General features: G+C 41.1%; 1 protein-coding gene across 3 annotated transcripts in view; it reads left to right on the top strand.

Annotated features, from left to right (window-relative positions):
* LOC141810286 (protein sidekick-1-like) overlaps positions 1-20,852 on the top strand; it is a 255,916-nt gene that overhangs the window by 147,277 nt on the left and 87,787 nt on the right. The gene's annotated exons all lie outside the window — the stretch shown is intronic.

The raw sequence follows: 20,852 nt of genomic DNA, 5'->3' as shown, positions 1-20,852 counted from the left end.
TTTAATTGATAGTGAAATGAGACTGTCAGCGATCTTGAAGTATAACCCTCCGCTGGAGCATCTTCTTGGTTGTTCTGGACTGATCTGGAGGCTTTATCATTCTCCAGCAAGTTTACCTTTCTTAAAAACGACGAGCATTGAGAGAACATTGGTAAAATCCCTGGAAAAAACACCTGGTTGTTACGACAGGGTTACAGATCATTTTCTTGAAAAGGAATGGAGGGTAGAATTTACGTTTAAATAAATAAACAAATTTATGATGTAGGCTGGAAAAAAAATGAGCTTCCCCTCCTTGACTGACCAGCAGCCGCCACTGGTCTGTACAAACTGTTGGTATGCTCATACGTAATACATTTTTTCATCGTCTGTTAATTTTAATTGTTATTACATGGAAATTTTAGTCATGATGGTTGTGTTTGAATGGTTGACGTTGAATGGGATCTTGGCAATGAGACAGTGACACTCTTCTCTTTTATTTTGAAAGTTACAAACCAGGCTCTCTTTGAAAGTTTGTCAGACTTTTGCACGTCCCCTCATTGTCCCTGCCTCTGTCAGGGGCTTTATCGCTTATACACTGTTACGTATATCACTTTATCGCTCTATCCTTCTCTCCATATCTTTTCTCCTTGGAGGCCAGAGGATAGAGTCGACTGTCTCACAGTCCTTCAGCTCAAGTGTTCACTGTGGTTAAATGAGAGGAGGGAGGGAGAGGAGGTGTGGGAGCACTCTGTCCCTTGTGGCTGTATAGACTTTTAATTAGATTCTCTTTACAGGGCTGTATCCTTTGGCATCCTTTGTCGCAAATGCACACACACTCACTCACACACACACACACAAACACACCTACACATAATCACATAAATATCCGCACAGCACCTTGTTACTGCTGTCAGAGCTGAGAGCTCCCTTGGGCACTTTAAAGGGATTGTGAGGGTACAGTTAAGTTTCCCTGATCAGTCTTTGGCCATAAATGTCTGCGTGCACATGTGTGTGTGTTTATAACTGTGTATTTCCTACAATGAACATTTCTTGGGTAAATATCCTGTTCTTTCAGGCAATGTGTTTGTTTTATTCATTTGTTACTGAGATTTAGGTGGAGTGGAAGGAAAGGAAATGAAATAAAGACCAGAAAAAAATGAGTCAAAAATTGAAAAAAACAGTGAAGCAAAGATCAATCTGTATTTTTTTCTCACTGAATACATTCAGCCTTTATGCTACCGTTTGACAGTCCCTAGGAGTGTGTGTGTCTACTTGCCTAAACAGTTAAACGCCAACAACAGTTACCAGTTGATCAAACAAATAATCGATATTTTCATTCTAGTAAGTCTGAAATTCGAGTCACATGTTTGGCAAATCTGTAGCAAATCAGTCAGCCTCATTAAGCTGAATCTGTAGAGCTGGTTAAAGGCTTCTGCCATAATGCTGAAGTGTTTTACTACCCAGATGTTAACAAGCACAGACGACAAATTGCATCTTGTATTTTGATCTAGAAAATTAGACTGTGTCTGGTCAAACTGACATTTACCACTGTGCTGAAGGAATGTTTTACCCACAATGTTACACCTTCTGGCCCTGGACTGTGATCTTGTTTGACTGAATTACATAAATAGTGCTTGATTGTGACTTTATTTACTAGTATTTCCTTTCCTTTGGACTTGTTGTCACATCAAAATGTAGAACTTAGTTTAAAGGTCTATGAAATAAATATCTCTAAAATGATCCTGGTCCCCACTTATCAATAATGCTGATTTTTTCAAGGCTTAACAATTATTTCTGAAATGGCACCTAAAGAGATTATTCGTGTTTTAATACTTACTGGTTTGACAAAAATGTTCTAACTACATTTGCTTATAACCCATAATAATACACTGACAAGCACACTGGGCTTATTAAAAAAAGATACCTGCCACGGTTTGCTGGCAGGAAATTTGAAAATATAAAAAATAGTTAAATGCAAATGAGATGAAATTGCTGTAATGAACAGTTCACCAGGTTAACTGGCACATATAAAATGTAACTGGACTCATACATTTTGTATTTTATGATCATTTGCATGTCATTCTGTTGTTTATCTTTCTTCGGGGCATTCCCTTTCTCTATAATGTAGCCCAATTTTCTGTCTCCCCTCTGTTCACTTTTCAGTCTATTAAGTCGGATCTGAAGAGGGGTACTCATCCCTGTCAGTAAAGTGCTCTATTTCAAAAAATCCTCTCTCTTGTTTTTAAGAATTTCTCAAATAAAATAGCATTTTTTCTCTCCCCCTTTCTGACTTTGATTTGTGCTTTGTGCTAGCATTTGGCATGGGAAAAAAAACTTTTTTAGAGAGAAAGAAAAGTGAGTTGTCAGTGAAGAGATTATTAATAAAGTTATACTCTACATCGACTATGAACATAACCAACAATCTGTTAACCTTTGGACTGCTGGAAGAAGCTGTCTTCACACACCTACACAGAAACTAGCCTCTAACACTTATTGTCACATTTGTGAGACCTTCTTGTCCCTGTGCTGCTCTGGATGTCTCAACTCTTTGCTCCATCCCTGACGCCTGTAAGAGTAGAGGACAGCCCGCTACATGACCAGCCTACTTGATGGTTCAATTATCTACATGTCCCTGACCACTATCCTGTCAATGTGGGCGAGATGGCTCCAAATAAAAAGCACTTACTGATAACCATGGCATAGCTAGAACAGCCACAATTGATAGCAGCAACAGCTTGGTGAAAAGTCACACACACTGTAATCACAACAAGTACAGACCGCCTCTTAAATAAGGATCTCCTCCTGACTTCTGTCTTCTCTAGAGAGCTTGAAGTGTTACTGATAATTTTTTTGAGTAAGTAATCACAACAAACTTAACATGATGGTATGACACATGTTTTCATTTTCATGCATTACGAGGTGCCAAAATATCACACAAACACAAAGAATCACAACAACAACAACAAGCTAATCTGAGGAAGGAAAGGTCAGATTAAATGTGAAGGTCTGATCAATAAATTATAGTTAACACCTGTTTAAGTCAGTGTGAGGGCCTGTGTGAGTGTGTGTGTGTGCATTTGTGCAAGCGTGTGTAGTAAGAAAGAGGGTTTTAACAGCCTCAGGGTAAATCTTTTACTGACATGAGATGAGGATCCCAGGAACTCCAATTAATTAAGCTCCACACATACCTGCTATCATCTCCATACTATCTTTTACACTCCACTTACACACACACACACACACCTCCTCCTGTCAATCATACCATCAGTGAGTCTCCCTGTTTCCCAGAAGAGTGTCTGCATGTTTGTGTGATGTTTTTTAGTTCACAGCAGCACAGTCTTAGTGGGTTTGTACATCAGACCATTAGAGCAGCAGAGTTCCCCTAAAGAGAGCACTCACTGCAGGGAGCCTCATGCCCACACACACATTAACACATGGGACAGCACGCTGTCAAGCAAATGTACATTGAATACACACAACAAACTCTCAGGGTAGAGTCTGGGCATCGATGAAGACACACACTCTGGTGAGTAAACAAAGGGGACAAAAATTGCACAACTTGAGACAATTAGGCCATGGCCCCCTGTGCATGGACCTCATCTTTGTAACAACAGGAGAGTGGAAAAGAGGCAAGGTCATTCAGAGTAAACAGGAGGAGAGAACAGAAGGCACCGGAGAGAGTGAGAGGGTAGGGTGAATGTATGCTGGTATAATTGCTGTTGAAATTAAAATGCACTCTCAGCTCTGGGCTTAACAGTTGATCAGATGCATGGATCTCTGCTACAGAAAGGACCATAAAGTAACACGTGTGAATGATAACTAATCCAAAAAGTAGCCCAGGATATTACAGCATATATAAACAACTAAACCTTAGGAACCCTTTGCACAAAAGTTAGCCATTGTACTCAATCCCTGTCGTTTTTGAAAATTGCGCATGTGCAGAACTGATCACAACAGAAGTACCCAGTAGTCTTCTTGAGCATAGATATTGAAAACCAGAAGTTAAACTGCAATGTAATTTATTTTATTTTTTTTTGTCGTTTTACGGCTATCTCGAAACACAAAACTAGTGTGCGTTCAGTAATTACAGAATGTTAAATTCTGATGCTTCACTTTAAGAAAATTCTCCAGAAACAGCTCTTCAGAGGAAACGTAGTACTACAGAGTTTATCTAAAGCTAATGAACCCAGATGTACAGCTTTGGTGCAGTCCTGCATCCCGACAGAAGACAACAATAGTTTTCTGAAACTATTTAGAAAAGTGAAAAGTCTTTGCAAGTTTCCTGCATTGCCAAGAGAGGCGCAGTCAAGGCGCGTCCACGCAAATGGCCTCCCTCCGCGCAAATGGCAGAGTGGGAGGAGAAAAGCCGTAAGTGGGTTTAACACAGCCGAGCGTAGTTTCACCAATCAAATGAGCGCCTCTCCTCGCCTATAAATGCGCTCAAATGAGGCGCAGCGTCTGATTGGTCTGAGTGATCCCCAGCGCCGCAGAAGGTACGCTGGAAAGACCCGGTAGCGGAGACGGTCAGAGCCGCAAAACCTTTGGTGATATAGGCTATTGTATATTCTCCCGGAGTCTCCGCCTCATCCTCCTTACAATAATGTGCTTCATCTTTTAAGATCACGTTAGAAATAAAGACTGAAACAGAGAAATATGGGAAATCACGGGTAAATAAAGCTAGATATACTCAGTATCAGATGTTAAGGCTGTTTGTTGTTTAATTGTAAGATGTGCATCAAACTCCCAGCTGCTGTCAAGTTAACTTTCCATTATGACAAACGGCTTTAATCTGACATCAGATGTGATGGGACAGTTAATATAGATACAAAAGTATTTGCTGTTTCAGACGGTTACATTAAATAGTTATTGCTGTGATTGTTTATTGCATTAAAATGTGCCTGACACTCTGGAAACCTGCCTCTGAGGCTTTGCTGACATGTGCGCACATTTGTGCCTGTCACCAAATTACAGCTGCGCAGGGTGCGCTCCGCTTTGCACTGAGAATAGACCAGGTTTGAGCTGGCGAGCTTTCAACGCACTTTCTGTGCTGCTTTTGGCACGAAATTGTCACTGCTGCCAACATGAATATGCTGACACCTCTCCCTGGTGCGCCGTCAACTCCCCCTGGCGCGCAGTCACACCCATCTCTGCGCAGACGGTCTACCAAATTGTCAAATTGGCAGCGCACATAGGTGCGCTGCACGAAATTAGCACTGCACAGGGTGCACCAGGCTTGCGCCCCCTGCGCTGCACCACGAAATTAGTGCCCTAAGTGTCCACTAATAGACCACAAAGTAATAAAAAAAAAGTTGGTTCTTGTGGAGAAAGAGATAGATTGTACAATTAAACTTTGTGTGGCACCTGCTATTAAAAATGAAGCCCAGTTCAACAGCCTGTTGACGAATTACCAGTAAAAATGACAAAGCATCTTTATTCATTTTCCCCTAAATACGTGTCAGAAAGATTTTAATTTAGATGTGAGCAATAAAAATGTTTTTATTTTACTACATCCATTTGTGTGGAGTTTTCCATCAGCAAAAGCTGGAAGACTTTTTGAATCCTGCAGAAAATAAACGGCCCATTTACTTATCCTGGCCTTTAAAACTGCCCTAGTTTTTTAATTGAAAAAGCCCTGCACTGAACAACGTAAAAGCTTATGTGTCTTTTCCATACTCAGAGCAACTTATTGTGAGTTGGTTGTCTCTAAACTCAAGATGAACTTGAAGATATCACGTAAGTTATTTTCAGTCTTGAGCTCCCAAGTCTTTCTAAGTAGTGTCTCTAATGACTGATCTTGATGAGTATGAGTACAATCTCTAGAGCTCCCTGCAAAATGCTTCACATACTAACATCTATAATTAGTGCATGGCAGAAATCAGTGCAAGTTTGCAGCAACAAAGTTTCCAGAAATAAGTTCTGTTGAACACAAGAAAGTTGTTGAGATTTTGCAGCTGCCCTTTGAAGCTTCGTACTTCTGCGCAGTGATTAATGAAGTTATACATTTGTTTCTGCTCAGTAAGGAGCAGACAGTCAGAAGGCAGTAATGTGTACAGTGAGGAAGCTTTAAGCAAGAGTTTCAATATAAAGAGCATCACTCTCAAAACCGAGATGTTCGGACCAAAAAGAGAGTGATGCAAGTAGAGTTAAAGGACGATTGTCTGTAAAACAAGTCAGTCCTTTTATTAATTGATTTATTCTATCATTGTATTTGATCATAGTAGAGCGAGTGGGATTCTGAGCTTGATCACCTCAGCTCGTTTACTGGTTAGAGTCAATCTAAGTTTGATTACACTTCCTGTAGTAGACTCCCCTGGTGTCTGTTGTTTTACATCAGTCCTTTCCTTTTCTCAGAATTGTCTTCCTCCTTTTCCCCTCCACCTCTATCAAGCAGTGTCTGTCCTGCAGCCCTAAGAAGTGATGGAGCGGTCGTTGTAAGAGGCTAAGTGTACATTTTTGTCTGAATCAGCTGACCTCTAGGAAACTTTCACACTGTTAAACTCACACACACCAGTTCAAATGTGTTTAGGATGCTGGGTGGTACAAACTGATGTTTGGCTCAGAAGAACCAAACAGTTAAATGCGTGTCTGTCACGTTTCTGCTTCTTTTACCCCTTTAACAATCCCCCCAAAATGCCAAAATTAAAATAGATGCTGCTTTTGACTCACTACATAGAAAGACTCGGACTTTTCGAACAGGTAGCACTCTGAGATTTTAACTTTAGCGGTCAAACTTATTGGAAGTGTAACTAGTATGTAGTTATTAAGTAGGGACATACAGGAATTGATGTTTTCGTCCGTGCCTGGATTTTTTTTTTTCATGTACTTGCACACATGGAAGGATGAGGGTATGAAATTGAAAGATAAATAAGAGTACAATGATTTTTGTTCACACCATGTCACGCTCAGGGATATTATTGGCTCCTAGTTGGTCACATGAGTTGTCAATCAAAAGGACAATGATTTTGACACTGTAGTATTGAGATTTGAAGTACTTTGCAGAATCTAAAAGGCTCTGTATTCAAGGCTCTGTATTAAAGTACCTTGACCAGTGGTGGGCCGCCGCTGGTTAAGGGCACAGCAGGTTTTGTACGTTTTTTTAAAATATTTGAAGTAATAATTCAACACAGGAACCTGTTAGTGTGTGTGCTGGCTGATTTCATGTGTGTGTCTTTTACACACACCTCTGTGTCCCTGCGTCCTTTGTTCCTCTCTCTAATCTTCCCTTCCCCTCCAGATGTTTCCTTTCCACATCACTGGCTCTTAAATGAGAACCTGCACATATTTGTGTGTGTGAGAGTGTGTTTCCAAACATCCTCGCCTCTGTGTGTTTTTGCTCCAGGTTCCATCCCACTTCTTCTGTGGCACGTCTAATTGGAGGTATTTTAGTGTCCCAGGAGAGATTTAGTTTGCCATTGCATTTTTGTGGGGTGGAACCTTTGTGGGATGTGTGTTTACACATAGTTTTGTGTCAGAGCGTTGTAGTATCACAGACCCAAACACCTACCAGCGCTCTGTTAGAAAACTTGAACACAAGACCAGTGAATTCCTGGTTGTAGTCGGGCTGTTTCCAGGGCTGCCATGCTTCTTTTGGCTTAAGGTCTCTTTGCGTTTTGCTGCGTCATACCCCGGCTGGCATCAAGGAGCTCCATGGAAACGGCTTTACTCAACATGGCAACATAACAGTCTGAGCCACAATCTGCCTCAGTGTGCTCTGCCTGGGTAAACAGTCTGCTGCCTCACTGTGAGTTAGGGAATACGTCTCAGGAGTGTTTGACCAAACCAGCCAGAGAGGAACACCCGTAGACATGAGCAGTAATGATTCTTTTTCTGAGTTTTTGTGTGGTGATCCTGTGAAAGAAAAGCAGGGCCCAATTGGATGCCCACACCACCTTCTGATCCAAGCACAGGTGTATCCACTGAACAGTGACACCAAATCTATTTCATCCCACTCAGCCACTCAAATCGCTGCTCTTAATTAATTACCGGCGTTTGGCGGTGTTCATAAGCAGCTGCCAATGTATTTCATTTAACAACAAGATAAAAAAGGCTCAACGACTTCACAGTTTTAGTTGAATGTTGTTAAACTTTCCTGCCTTTAGTGAGCGGTGCTTGGCCTGGATGTTTTTTTTACAAGTGATTAAAAGATTTTCTGCAGAAGCAGCTCAAAGATCAAAAAGGTTGATGTTCATTTAGGCTTGAGAAAAGAAGTTGATGTTATTATCAGCATTCTGACTTGGATTGCAGTGTGCTCGGGCTTATTTACCTAATAAATTTTCAATTTTTAGCATTTTCCTAACATGGAATGGCTTGTTTTTCTGGAATGGTGGTTTAATGATCCGAAACATCAGAGGTTGTGCTCTTACGCCAGTCGAAGGTGAATATAAATAGATAAAAGCTTTTTATCCATCAGTCTTTGTCTTCAGTGTTGAAAATGTATGAAAGCAAGCAGACTCTTTTATCAGTCATCTGAACAGAGAGTTTACAGACAACAATAGAAGTTTGCTGTAGGGAAGAATGTTAGTTAACCATCAGTTATTGTGTACCATATGAATAAAGCAGAAACTGGTCCAGCCAGCGATGATCCTTTTAAAGTTAAAGTCGAGCAGAAGGCTTTTATTTAATCTCTCCACGGACAAGTTATGCAGATAACTATCCAGAAGGTCACTTAGCAGACTGCCTTGTGAATTTAATTGCATGTTAGCCTTGAAAAATGAGTAATACCACTATTTTGTATTTTGCTTGTATTCTTCAAAGTTGTTTCTTTTTCCTGAAGCCAGTTTGTGCCTCAAAGGTTAAGAAATTTCTGACCTTGTAAAGACACATCAGCAGGGCAATTATCCTTTTGTATCTAGGGTCTTAACATCTGAAGTCTACAGATGTGGAGCAGTGATGACACACACGCACTCACGCACAAACTCACCAGATCATACAAATGGGCACTAATACTCAGCGGTTTTCATAAAGAGGCAAGGCTAATGAATCATTGCTTTGATTAATTCTTGCAACAACTCGTTGTGTCTGCAATGATTATATTCAATATTTCAGTTGCAAAGAGATTAGACGTCTCTCTGTTGATCCTCGCCTCCCCCCTCTCTCTGTTTCTGTCTCACTCAGTCCCAGCTCTCTTTCTTGTTCAGTGTAATGAAGCTCCTCACTGATTCTATAATTAAAACCCCTGTGTGTAGACAGAGAGATGGAGTGACGGGAGGATGGACAGGAAACTGACTCATGGACTATGTCAGTATGACAGGCCTAACACTCTGTGCCTATGTGCGAATACTCTGCTTGTTCTACTTAGTTATGGACGCAATTGTCAACACGTTTCACAGCATGATGAAATGAATTAAGATGGAAACCCGTGTACTCTGCTTTGTCAGAGCATTTTCCAGATGTCCACCCACCTCAAACATCTTCAGATCCTCTTTCATTCATGAGTGAAATAGTCAATAGACATCAAAGAATGCAACAAAAGGAAAGCCAGTCAAAGAGGTGTCCGTTGGGGGAGAAAACCAACAGAGACGCTCAGATGCTGGATTGCAACAAGATTTTAACAATCAATGAACAAGCAGTAGCAGAGGAGCAGAAGAGGCCAGAGAACAGGAGCAGGGAAAACTCCTAACGTTTTTTTGTTACTCAGGTTTCTGTCAACATTGTTTACAGCAAGACACCACCTGAAATCCAAGTCCATCCATCAGTCACACCATCCTGTCTCCTGTCAGTCCTGTAAAAGCCCCAGCTACTTAAAGACCTCTAAAGGCTGTACCCTTTTTTTTAAATAATGAGTATTCAGAGCAGCAGAACATTAAAACCCACTGTCCCTCTGACTGTATCCAGCATGAAGCCGTGACATTATTCCACCAACTACTGAGAGACAATCTGCCGCTAACTTAGGCTCAGCTTGTTTTTATGTCAGGCTTCCTGTGGTGTTTATCATTTACAGGGTCTTTAATGGGAGACAAATTATCCACACACTTCAAATGCTCCTAAAAAGAAATGGGCCTTGTAGTTAAAACCTGAGAAAACAGTGCAGAAAAAAACTATCATGAATGAAATCAGTGTCTCGTCAACAGTTTTCTTCACGGGGCTGAAGCTGAAATACCCAGAGGTCTAACTTACCAACAACGTTCTGAAGAAAGCAGCCTTAGCCTCAGATTTGAGCCTCGAATTGAAGATAGGTCTGCAGTTTGATTGACTGTTTAAATGTCAGTCATTGCTTACAAACATAAAACATATTAGCCTTATTTCTTTATATATATTTAGGCCTTTGGAGTATATTTATTGTGAATGCTTGTGTTGTAATAACAATGAGTTTGTGATTTATTGTGCCACCCTGCTTGGGACTGTTTTATCCCCATGTGTAGATTCTTTGCCTGCTGGCTTATCCATTCAGAATACTTTTGATCCACCTGCACTCCTGGTTTGTCATCGCCAAATAGCAGAACCTTTGGTGATATACTGTATATTCTCCCGGAGTCTCCGCCTCATCCGCCTTACAATAAAGTACTCCATCTTTTTAGATCACGTTAAAAATAAAGACTGAAACAGAGAGATATGGGAAATCACGGGTAAATCCTGAGTGACATACATTTATTTTGTCTCTTTTTTCTTCGTCTTTTCTCTCCCTCTTTTCTTTGAATTAAATGAAATGAGAGAAGCCAGATATATACTCAGTATCAGATGTTAAGGCTGTTTATTGTTTAATTGTAAGATGTGCATCAAACTTCCAGCTGCCGTCAGGTTAACTTTCCATTATGACAAACGGCTTTAATCTGACATCAGATGTGATGGGACAGTTAATATAGATACAAATGTATATGCTGGTTCAGACAGTTACATTAAATAGTGATTGCTGTGATTGTTTACTGCATTAAAATGTGCCTGACACTCTGGACACCTGCCTCTGAGGCTTTGTTGACTTGTGCGCATATGTGCACCCGTCACCAAAATACATCTGCGCAGGGTGCGCTCTGCTTTGCACCGAGAATAGACCAGGTTGGAGCTGGCGAGCTTTCAGCGCACTTTATTTGGCACAAATTTGTCACTGCTGCCAACATGAATCTGCTGACACCTCCCCCTGGTGCGCCATCAACTCCCCCTGGCGTGCAGTCACACCCATCTCTACGCAGACGGTCTACCAAATTGTCAAATTGGCAGCCCTCGGCAGTGCGCCGCACAAAATTAACACTGCGCAGGCTGCGCCAGGTTTGCGCCCCCTGTGCCACAAAATTAGAGCCCATGATGTCACCACATAAATAACTGGACAGGAATAGGGATGTCCCGATACAGATTTTTTGACTCCCAGTCCGATCAGATTTTTTCATGATATGTTTTGCTGATACTGATACATTTCTCTGAAAAATTGTGTGCTTCTGTTGTAAATGACGAATCGTATTTGTTGTATAAAAATGAGCCCTGTTGTTACCTCCTTGAGAAACTCTTACTTTACAAATGTCGCAAGATGTTGTTTTACTATCTTTGCTTTCCAAAGAGAAGAAGTCCCACACAGCGGACACGTTTGCAACATGGTTTGATGTACAGCAGCCGTTAAGCTGTAAACATGTAAAAACTAGATCGGTCCTGATCACGCAATGAAATCCGATTCCCCGCAAAACAGCCTTATCAGGCACTGATGTGCATCAGCGTATCGAATCGGGACATCCCCAGACAGGAATACCATCTTATCTGTCTGGAGGAGATAAAATGCACAAGCACATACCAGACATATATATACACACACGCACGTACATACACACTCACAGAGGAGGCTGGATGAGGTATACAAGTGTGCAGTTAGGTACTGTGGTGCTCGTGGTTTTAATGATCCTGCCAGTCACACAGTCATCCTTTAACACCACCCTGCGATACACCCCGCAACCCTGAGACAGAGTGCGTGCATTACTTAGTGAGTGACTGAACATTAGTATTCTGAGAGGGAGCTTTCCTCCAGCTGAGACCTCATGCTTCATGCGCTGAACATGGCAACAGACGTTTTACAGTCCTCCCACTGTGTTCAGTAGTGCTGCTTTATTTTGATTGTTATCACTGTGTGAAAATGCAGGAGGCTTTCAGGCTCCAAACTGAGAAACCCAATGAGATACGCTGCTCATATGCCAGCTTGTATCAGCACTGACATGATATACCCAGGCTTTTTATAAACAGCTTTCAGAGTTTGTTGAATATAAATGAAATATTAGTGTGCATGTGAACACACTGATTGTCTCTGCGTGTCCGTGCCTCCTGCTGGCCGTACCAGGTTATTGGACAAGCTGGCATTTGGAAGATGTTAATTTGAGGCAGTAGAAGTGGAAAAGAAAAGGGGTGGGGTGTGAGAGATGGAGCAAGGCAGCAGAGAAAAGATTGGATTTTGGAACAGAAGAAAGATAAAAGATGAGTAAATAGGATGAGAGATGAGGTGCTGAAGAAGAGGAAATATGTTCACTGAAAGAGGAGAGGTGAACAGAAAGAGAGGGTGATGGTGCCAGTGGTTTACTTGATACATCAGATGTGTGTTTGAGCCTGTTTTTGTGAGTGTTTGTGTTTGTGTGAGTGCAGGGGAATATTGGTTGAAATCCTTTTTTCATTGTGTAAACTGAGAAACATTTAGGTTCAGCAGATGACTCATAAGGAGAAACAGGTCATTCCCCAAATGTGGTTTACTTCTTCCCCCCTGAAATGAAGATGAAGTGCCTTCCTTTACTTTCCTGTCACTCTGTCGTGAAACAAGGACTTTGTTGCATCATCTTTGTTGCAAAGACTAGCATGGAACCTAGTTTTCTAGACACCAAACTAGTTTAATTCAAAAACATAAAAAAACAAAGTCAAGGCACAAAGCCACCTGAAAGATATGCAGATACAGATAAAGCATGGGTCTATGTGTAAAAAAATGTTCTCAAACATGGTTCCTGTTGTTAATGCCAGTTGTTACCATGTGCTCGCTTTTCCAAAAAAAAGTTTAGGCTTACATAGTTATTGAACTTTTAAAATGATGAGATGTAACATCATAGTTGTAGATTCTTGCAAGCTCCTGAAGTGTTCTGTACTTGATTTACCGAGTAAAGGAGGAACGGCGGAGGACCACAGGAGTCATTAAACTTTTAAAGTATTTTCTGCTGAGGGATCTGTAATGTTTTATCTGTTCGTTTGCGTAATACCTGGTTTGGTTAGTGTTGCTGGTTTGACATCAGTCCCATGATTCTACTGTCTGGGTTACTTCAGCACATGCCTTAGTTCCACTTGCACTGTATGTCAGCAGTCGCAGAGGTTTTTGTTTGTTTGTTTTGTTGTGGCTTTAAATCTCACAACGGGCTGAACAGAAGTGATGTCTGTTTTATACACAGTCAACTGTATCTGACAACACCAGCATGTCAGTAATAATTTATCAGAGTCAAACCAGATAAAAAAGTTCCTTAGTCAATAGTTTGCTACAACAGACTTGTCCTGGTTAATAGATGTGTGATGTATAGACAAAAAGTTTGGCTTTGAAAACACAAGTTTCAATTTAACCTTTTAAGAAGTCTGTCGGAAGTTGTTAAATTAGGACCCTAACAATCACAGAAACATCAGCAAAATCTCAACTTTAAGACCTCTTACAGCCTTTGCAGAGGTTGTGGCTTATATCACATGGTCCTTATCAGCAGGAGAAGGATTCTTGGTTGGGTTGGAACAAAAAGGAATCATCAAGCTTGACTGTAAAGCCAACAGAAACAAGAACAAATGAAGATAAGACAGAGTGGAGGTTTGGAAAGCCAGCACTGTTTCGTATTTTAACACCAGCTATAGCACACACATATACAAACACCCCCATTCAGAGGAATTCATAAGCACACATACTGCCCATCTGTTCATTTACTGTTTTTACTAATTTCTGAAGACCTGTGGGTGGTGTTTTTCCCCAATGGTTTTCGTTTAATAAAGCTTCACGTAACTACAGCCACTTTTCACACCCATTTACAAAGTCACTCACATAGCCTCACACAAGTGTTTGTGTATTTGTCCTCTTGTCCTCTGTGCTATCCGTGAGGATGTTAGGCAGCGTTTTTATCAGGGTTTCAGGGCAGAGTACTTGAAAGAATTAGCAAAAGAAGGCAAGATAAAAAAAAGAGAAGGAAAGGATGAGGCCAAGTGAGGAGAGACAAGGAGGACAGAGAGGGATCGCATACCAGAGAAAGTTGAAGGAAAAAAAGAGGCAAGCTAGTGCGAAATTGGTTAAGCTTTGAGGACGATGGGGATGGAAAGAGAGGAAAAAAGAGAGGCAGGGTGTAAAGAGCTCAGTATTTGGGGGAGTTGAAAACAGGAATAGATCAACAGGGCCTTTAATCCAAAAATAGTTTTCCACCCATCTCCTCCTTCCTCCTCATCCCTACTTACCTCCCCGGCACTACCTCCTCCCTGTCTGGTTGTTTGGAGTGATTGAAGAACAGAGGAGATGTGTGCCCTCACAGAGTGCGCTACACACACACACACACACACACACACACACACACACACACACACACACACACACACACACACACACACACACACACACACACACACACACACACACAGACATAGTGTAAGCCACACCACAGACAGACTGATGATGTCCATTACTACACCATGCTGTACAGAGCCAGGCAGAGCAGCTGCAGCCAGATCTCACTGATCTACTGCTGTTATAATGAACGTGATATAGCCAGCCCTGACTAATTAATCTGTGAGCCTTTCAATTAATTAAGCCAGTAATCAGACGCTGATCCCAACCGTTCATATATACTTATGTACTTTATATAGAAGAAACATAAAGAAACAGTCGCACATGCACTCAGTCAGAGTGAATGTGGCTATGCAGTAGAAAGAAGTTAAAGAGAGTGACATGCAGAGACATTTAGTTTTACATTTGCAATTAATTAGTAAATTTTAACTAAAAAGAAAAATAAAACACCTTGATGAAAAAAGTGTCACATTCAGATAAACAGAACATGTTTGCAGGTGAGATTTTACAAAATGCTTTGGGATGTTATTACAGAATGATTAGATTTTCTATTTGCTGTATGGATTCCGAAATCCAATTTAATCTAAATTAGTTTTCCCAATATGAAGATTTGCTTTTTTTAATTTCTGTCTAGTCGTATGCACTATCTTGGAGAGTTAAACCGTGGGTATAAAAACAACAATAAAAAGCAATTTGAAAGGGTCACCCTCGAGTCAGGGAAATTTTAATGAACATTTTGTAATATTTTATTTTAATTTAAAGAGCAATGACAAGGCACAAATTATTATCATCACTTAATTTAGGAAAGAATTAGCAATGATTACAGCTCAGACTGAGTTAGACTGACTTCATTTCAGCATACCGTCTTACCAATAATCAAACCTGCAGTCACACACACATTGTCAATTCCTCCTTGGAACCTGGAATCTTCCCCACAGCTTTTAGACACACTCAGGTCACCCCGCTGCTCAAGAAACCTAATCTCAACCCAGCCCAGGTTGAAAGTTACAGGCCAGTCCCACTTCTGCTTTTCTTGTCAAAAATACTTGAGCACACAGTCTATAACCAAGTCTCTGGACATCTGTGGAAAAACAACTTGATTGACTCGTATCAATGGTATCAGTCACAGAATAACTGCGACTGACTCGAGCTGCTGGTCAGTACTCTGTCCTACTGCTGCTGGACCTGTCCACTGTCTTTGACACAGTAAACCATCAAATTTACCTCTCCACAGGTATAGATCCTACAGATCCTTCAGAGTGTCGTGGCGAGGAGAAGTGTCTACATCACATGGCTTATCGACTGGGGTACCACAGGGGTCAGTACTTGGTCCCCTACTCTTTTCCTTATACACCACCTTACTTGATGCAGTGATCCGCTGTCATGGCTTCTCTTACCACTGCTATGCTGGCGACACTCAGCTTTTCCTGTCTTTCCATCTGACGACACAAATGCATCAGTTTTAATATCAGCATGTCTGGCTGGTATCTGATATATCTGATATCCAGGTGGATGAAAGAATGCCGCCTTAAGCTAAATCTATCCAAAACTGAGCTCATTGTCCTTCCAGCGTGTCCCTCGATCCCACCGCAGATCAGTGTCCTGCTTAATTCCAGTAAACTTGTGCCCACAAACTCTGCCAGAAATCTGGGTGACATGATTAATGACCAGCTGACCTTTAAAGGTCATGCGGCCTTGATTGCTTGATCTTGTCGTCATGCCCTCTTTAACATCAGGAGGATCAGACCCTACCCTGACACAACAGGCCCTTGTTATTACACGCATTCACTACTCAACTCGCAACTCTCTTCTAGCAGGCCTCCAAACCTCTGCAGATGATCCAGAATGCAGCAGCACGTCTGTTCTTTAACCAGCCCAAAACAGCATGTCATCCTGTTGTTAATCTTTCTTCACTGGCTTCCAGTGGCAGCTCAAAAAAACCTAAATCTTTTCTTCTGGCTTACAAAATATTGATAAAAACAGTTCCTGTCTGCCCGGGGTCCCTCATCAAGGTCTTCGCCCCTTCTCGCCCACTACACTTTGCTTGTGAAAGACACCTGGTGCTCCCAGCCCAGTGCGGCTCTAAATCTCTAGCCAGACTTTTCTCCTCTGTTGTGCCCAAATGGTGGAATGAATAACCTAATTCTTTACAACCCAAAGAGTCCCTTTCAACTTTTAAGAGATGTCTGAAAACTCATCTGTTCAGGGAACACTTTCAAAACAACCTTAGCTTAAGGAATTTAAACTTATTAGAAAAGCATGCAACATAGTTTTTTAAGGTGTGTGATTTGGGCAACTATATTCTTGTTAAGTGTAGCATTATGCCAGCTGTCTAGCTGTTTGTGTTGGTGGTGCTGCTTCTGATGATTTACAGAATGAGACACAGTTTGTTTCATGTCACTTTAGCTCCAGAGCAGCTGATTCAATGCAACATGGGTTCCCTGATTCTAGGCTACGACCAGAAATGTTTTTGCCAGCTTCAACCGTAAATGTAACACATTAACAGCCTCAACTGAAGAATAAGTTATTTGAAATAAAAAATTGTTTGGTTTTGGCCTAGATGAACACCCTGCGCAATGTGATAATGCTGTTGTTCAGTTTTTACATGGTTTCTTCAAGGGATTCCCCCAGAGGGGATCAATAAATTCTTAATACAGTATCCACATTTTCAACTCTGCTCTGAAGTATGTAAGCCAGTGGCTTAGCCTTAAAGCAAGAGCCTGAGGAAATGCCAGGACATGTTTCTTGACACTGATCTGTCACATTCCTCTACACGCCTCGTCCCTTTCACTCACTGGTGTCTGGAAAATGAATGGACTGTATTAGCAGCAGACACTACACGGGGGAGAAGTGCACGCTAAGCTCAATTACCACTTGTTTCCAAAGGAGGCACTTATAATTCAACACCCTCTTGTACATGAGGCTTATTTACTTTCAGTGAGGGTGTCGACCACATTTCTATGGGACAGAGGTAGAGAGATTAAAACAAGTATTTGGTGACCGTGAAGGAGTGTGAGATAAGAGATTACCCTGCAGCAGTCCGGATAAAGAACAGGGTAACGACTTGATTTAGTAATGATGCATCTCCTCTTTCCTGTCCCTCTGGTCCTCTCTCCATCTGGTATTTCAAGCTGCAGTAATGGGCACACAGCTGCCCTACATCAGTGTCTTTTGAAGCCCCACCTTTTGGCTCCAACTCTCCCCTGTCTCTTCAAGTCTTTCATCGCTCATTTCTTCTTTTTGGCCTTGAGATATGTCTCCCACAGGATCAGAGGCATCACATTTCTACTCTGCGTTTTCTGTCAGAGCTAAAACTTGCAGAAGCAGCACTCTACTTTTTGAATCAGATGAATCAGAAATCAAGTATCTCTTCTTTTTTTTTCCATGCCATCATTGGGCTCACAGTTTAAATCTAACATCTTCATCCATTCCCCAGTTTCATCATGTCACTTCTTCATACTTCTATTGATACTTGTTAAGGTTTGATATTTGTATATCTTCAGTCTGCATCGAAAGAATGAGAAAAGAGCAGATTGCAAATCATGTGAGCATAGAAGAGGGAAGCAGAGGAGCGAGAAAGGTAGAGCTAAAAGATCTTTTTTTTTTCCTTTCAGACTGTGAGTAAAGAGAATGTCAAAACCTGGTGACATTTGGGATTCCATGGCAGAATGATTGACACCAGCTTTTACCTGTGTGTACTTGAGACTGGGCTGAAAATACTGCCTCTGTGTGTGTGCGCAGGCATGATTGACATGGCAAATTGGAAAGGTCAACTGGTGCCAGTGTTTTGGTGAAGACAGGCAGACAGTAGGAAGATGTAACCTTCACAGAGCCCACATTTATGGAGCAAAGAATCAGTACAGATTGGCTTTGACTCAAATTAAAGGAGAGCAAAGTGTTAGGATAGAGTGAAGACAGAGATTTGAAATGTGAACCTGCACACACACTGTTTATAAATGATGACTCGGCTCAGTTCTGATCTGATTTACAAAGCCGGGCTGTCCATTCTCTCTTTCAGGAATTTCTTAGAGCTCTAAGATTAGCACTGTGACTTTTTGTGATTCTCTTTCCAACTTTTCAGTTATTGAGATGTGTATCCATGTGAATTTTAAAATAGATAAGTGTCTTTTGTGAGCAAACTTAAGTGTGTGATACAGGACCCCAGTGACGTGTGAGGACGAGTGGAAGATTGACAGGCTAAATTGGAACTGTTAGAGTTTTGAGGTTGAACTCTAGCTTTACAACAGATGAGAAAGAGGCAGAAAAGATCCAAATACTTTGTCAAAAAATGTATTCTTTCGGGCCCCGGGGTGAATGTGTGTCAGAGGATACAAATGTGGCGAAAAGGGAGGACAAGTCAAGGGAATAGATTGTCACCAAGAGGCAAAGTGGTGTCTGCTCATGTGCAAATGGAGAGACAGCCCTGCAGGGGATGTTATTTGTCGAGAGGAAAGGAGGCAAGGAGCGGGTGAGTCACAGAGGCTTAGGGGGTGCAGCGGGAAATAGGTGACCCACAGCTGGGGACTGAAGGGTGACACCTGCACAGGTCAAGGTATAACAAACCAGGTTTACACTCACAAAAACAGGTACAGCACATATGAGTGTGTGTACTGTACAACAGACACAAACACTGTTCTTAATCCTTGTTGTATTCACACAAACAGAGAGACGCACATATTGTTCAGAGCACACACAGAGGACATGGTGACCTGCTTGTTTGGAGGTCCTTCAGGCAGCTGAATACACAATACTGAATTCATGAATACAAATCATGCTCAAGGCTGAAACACACAGGCACACTCATATTTTCACATCACCTCCAACTGTAATTTAAACACATCACATTAACATCGGCTGTGATCCTGAGTCGTAGCCTGTTTAATATGTATTCAGCTTTAAGCCTGGATCAGAAAAGCACCATTGACCCGCTCTACAGTGGTTATCTGTGCTGTGAAATGTTAATCAATACACAAAGTGATTAAGACAACAGACACTCTAAGGCTCTGATAGAGGTTTGAAAAACAATGAGCAAAGTGAAAACAACTGTAAAATGTTAGGTCAGCTCCTTGCACGTCAGATGCTTTGAACACACACTCACGCACACACACTCGTGCACAGGAGATGGTGCTCTCTGATGTCCCCGTTGTTTCTCTGCTCCCATTTGAAACTAAAGATGACTCACTGTGACACATCATTTGAATACACACACTGAGTTTTATGCCCCCCGGACAAGAGCCTGCCTGTTTCTGATTGTTTGCCTGTGGGCATACGTGATTGCTTATGTGTGTGTGACTGTGTGTGTATGTGTGTGTAAGTGTGTGTGGTGTCTGTTTTTTAGGATGAATAGACTTCAAAGCACTGCTACCTGACAACAACAAAAACAGCATTTGAGTTTTACAATGTGTTCAGGTGTTTTTTTAGTCTCTCACTGATTCAATCACCCATTTTTTATTGCCTAAACAACATGAGTTAAATATATTTAAAAAGTTAAAAAGGTTCTGTGTAGAGTTAAAAATAAATCTTATTAACCATTTTGCTCTTTTTTTCTAAATTTGGCTCTTCTAATGGAATGAATAATTGAAAAAAAAAAACTTCTAGAGGTGTCTCATTGACATGGTGATATAAATAATCCTAATTATATGATGTATTGCCATCCATTCACTCTAGTATCAGAATAATTTTGTGGTTATTTTCATATTGAAATCATTTTATTTAAGACTGCATTCCAAACACAGATCAACATATTTATAGGCCTTAAAAGTATCTGAGATTTAACCAGAAGTTTCTTTCTAAATCTGCAATTTTCGTTCAAATTTCCTTATAAATGAAGTTCCTTTGTCTTCATTCTCGACTTGTACAGAGATTTTTTTCATCGTCTTTTTCCACTGTATCAGTTTCTATTCTAACAGAACCATCTCACAGTCTTTTGTTACCTTCCTTTCTCCCTCATAAATCTAAAAATATCTGAACGATTACTAAATCTGAAAGCTGTTGTGTTTTAGTTTTGTTTGAATTTTTTTTTTGAGCAGCGTTTTGTCTTTTTGCTTGCTCAATGTGTTCCTCGGTTATGCTGAAAATGTTCTCCTAATGCTGAAGTTGTCCGTCAGAATCCAGTTTAAAGCTTTGATGCACATCTTTACAGCACAAGGACACAAATACATTACAATTAAAGTCAGAGGCACACAGTATTTAAGTCAAGAGCGAGTGGCTGAATGGCTAAAGGCTGAATGAGGTTTGGAGAAGCACTGAATTGATAACTGAATGGTGATGAATGGAAATTTGACCAGTAATGTCAACATTATCACTTTTCTGTAGCCTTTTGTGTTTCAACCTTCAGAATCAGGATGTATAGAGAGTGAAAGGGGAACATGGAGGAGTGGAAGAAAAGAGTGAATGAGGT

The sequence above is a fragment of the Halichoeres trimaculatus genome, unplaced genomic scaffold (genome assembly GCF_033239565.1).
Source record: "Halichoeres trimaculatus isolate MK-OKI-2021-1 unplaced genomic scaffold, fHalTri1.1 fHalTri1_scaffold_2, whole genome shotgun sequence".
NCBI classification, from domain to species: domain Eukaryota; kingdom Metazoa; phylum Chordata; class Actinopteri; order Labriformes; family Labridae; genus Halichoeres; species Halichoeres trimaculatus.
This window is presented reverse-complemented; position numbering and strand designations above follow the sequence as displayed.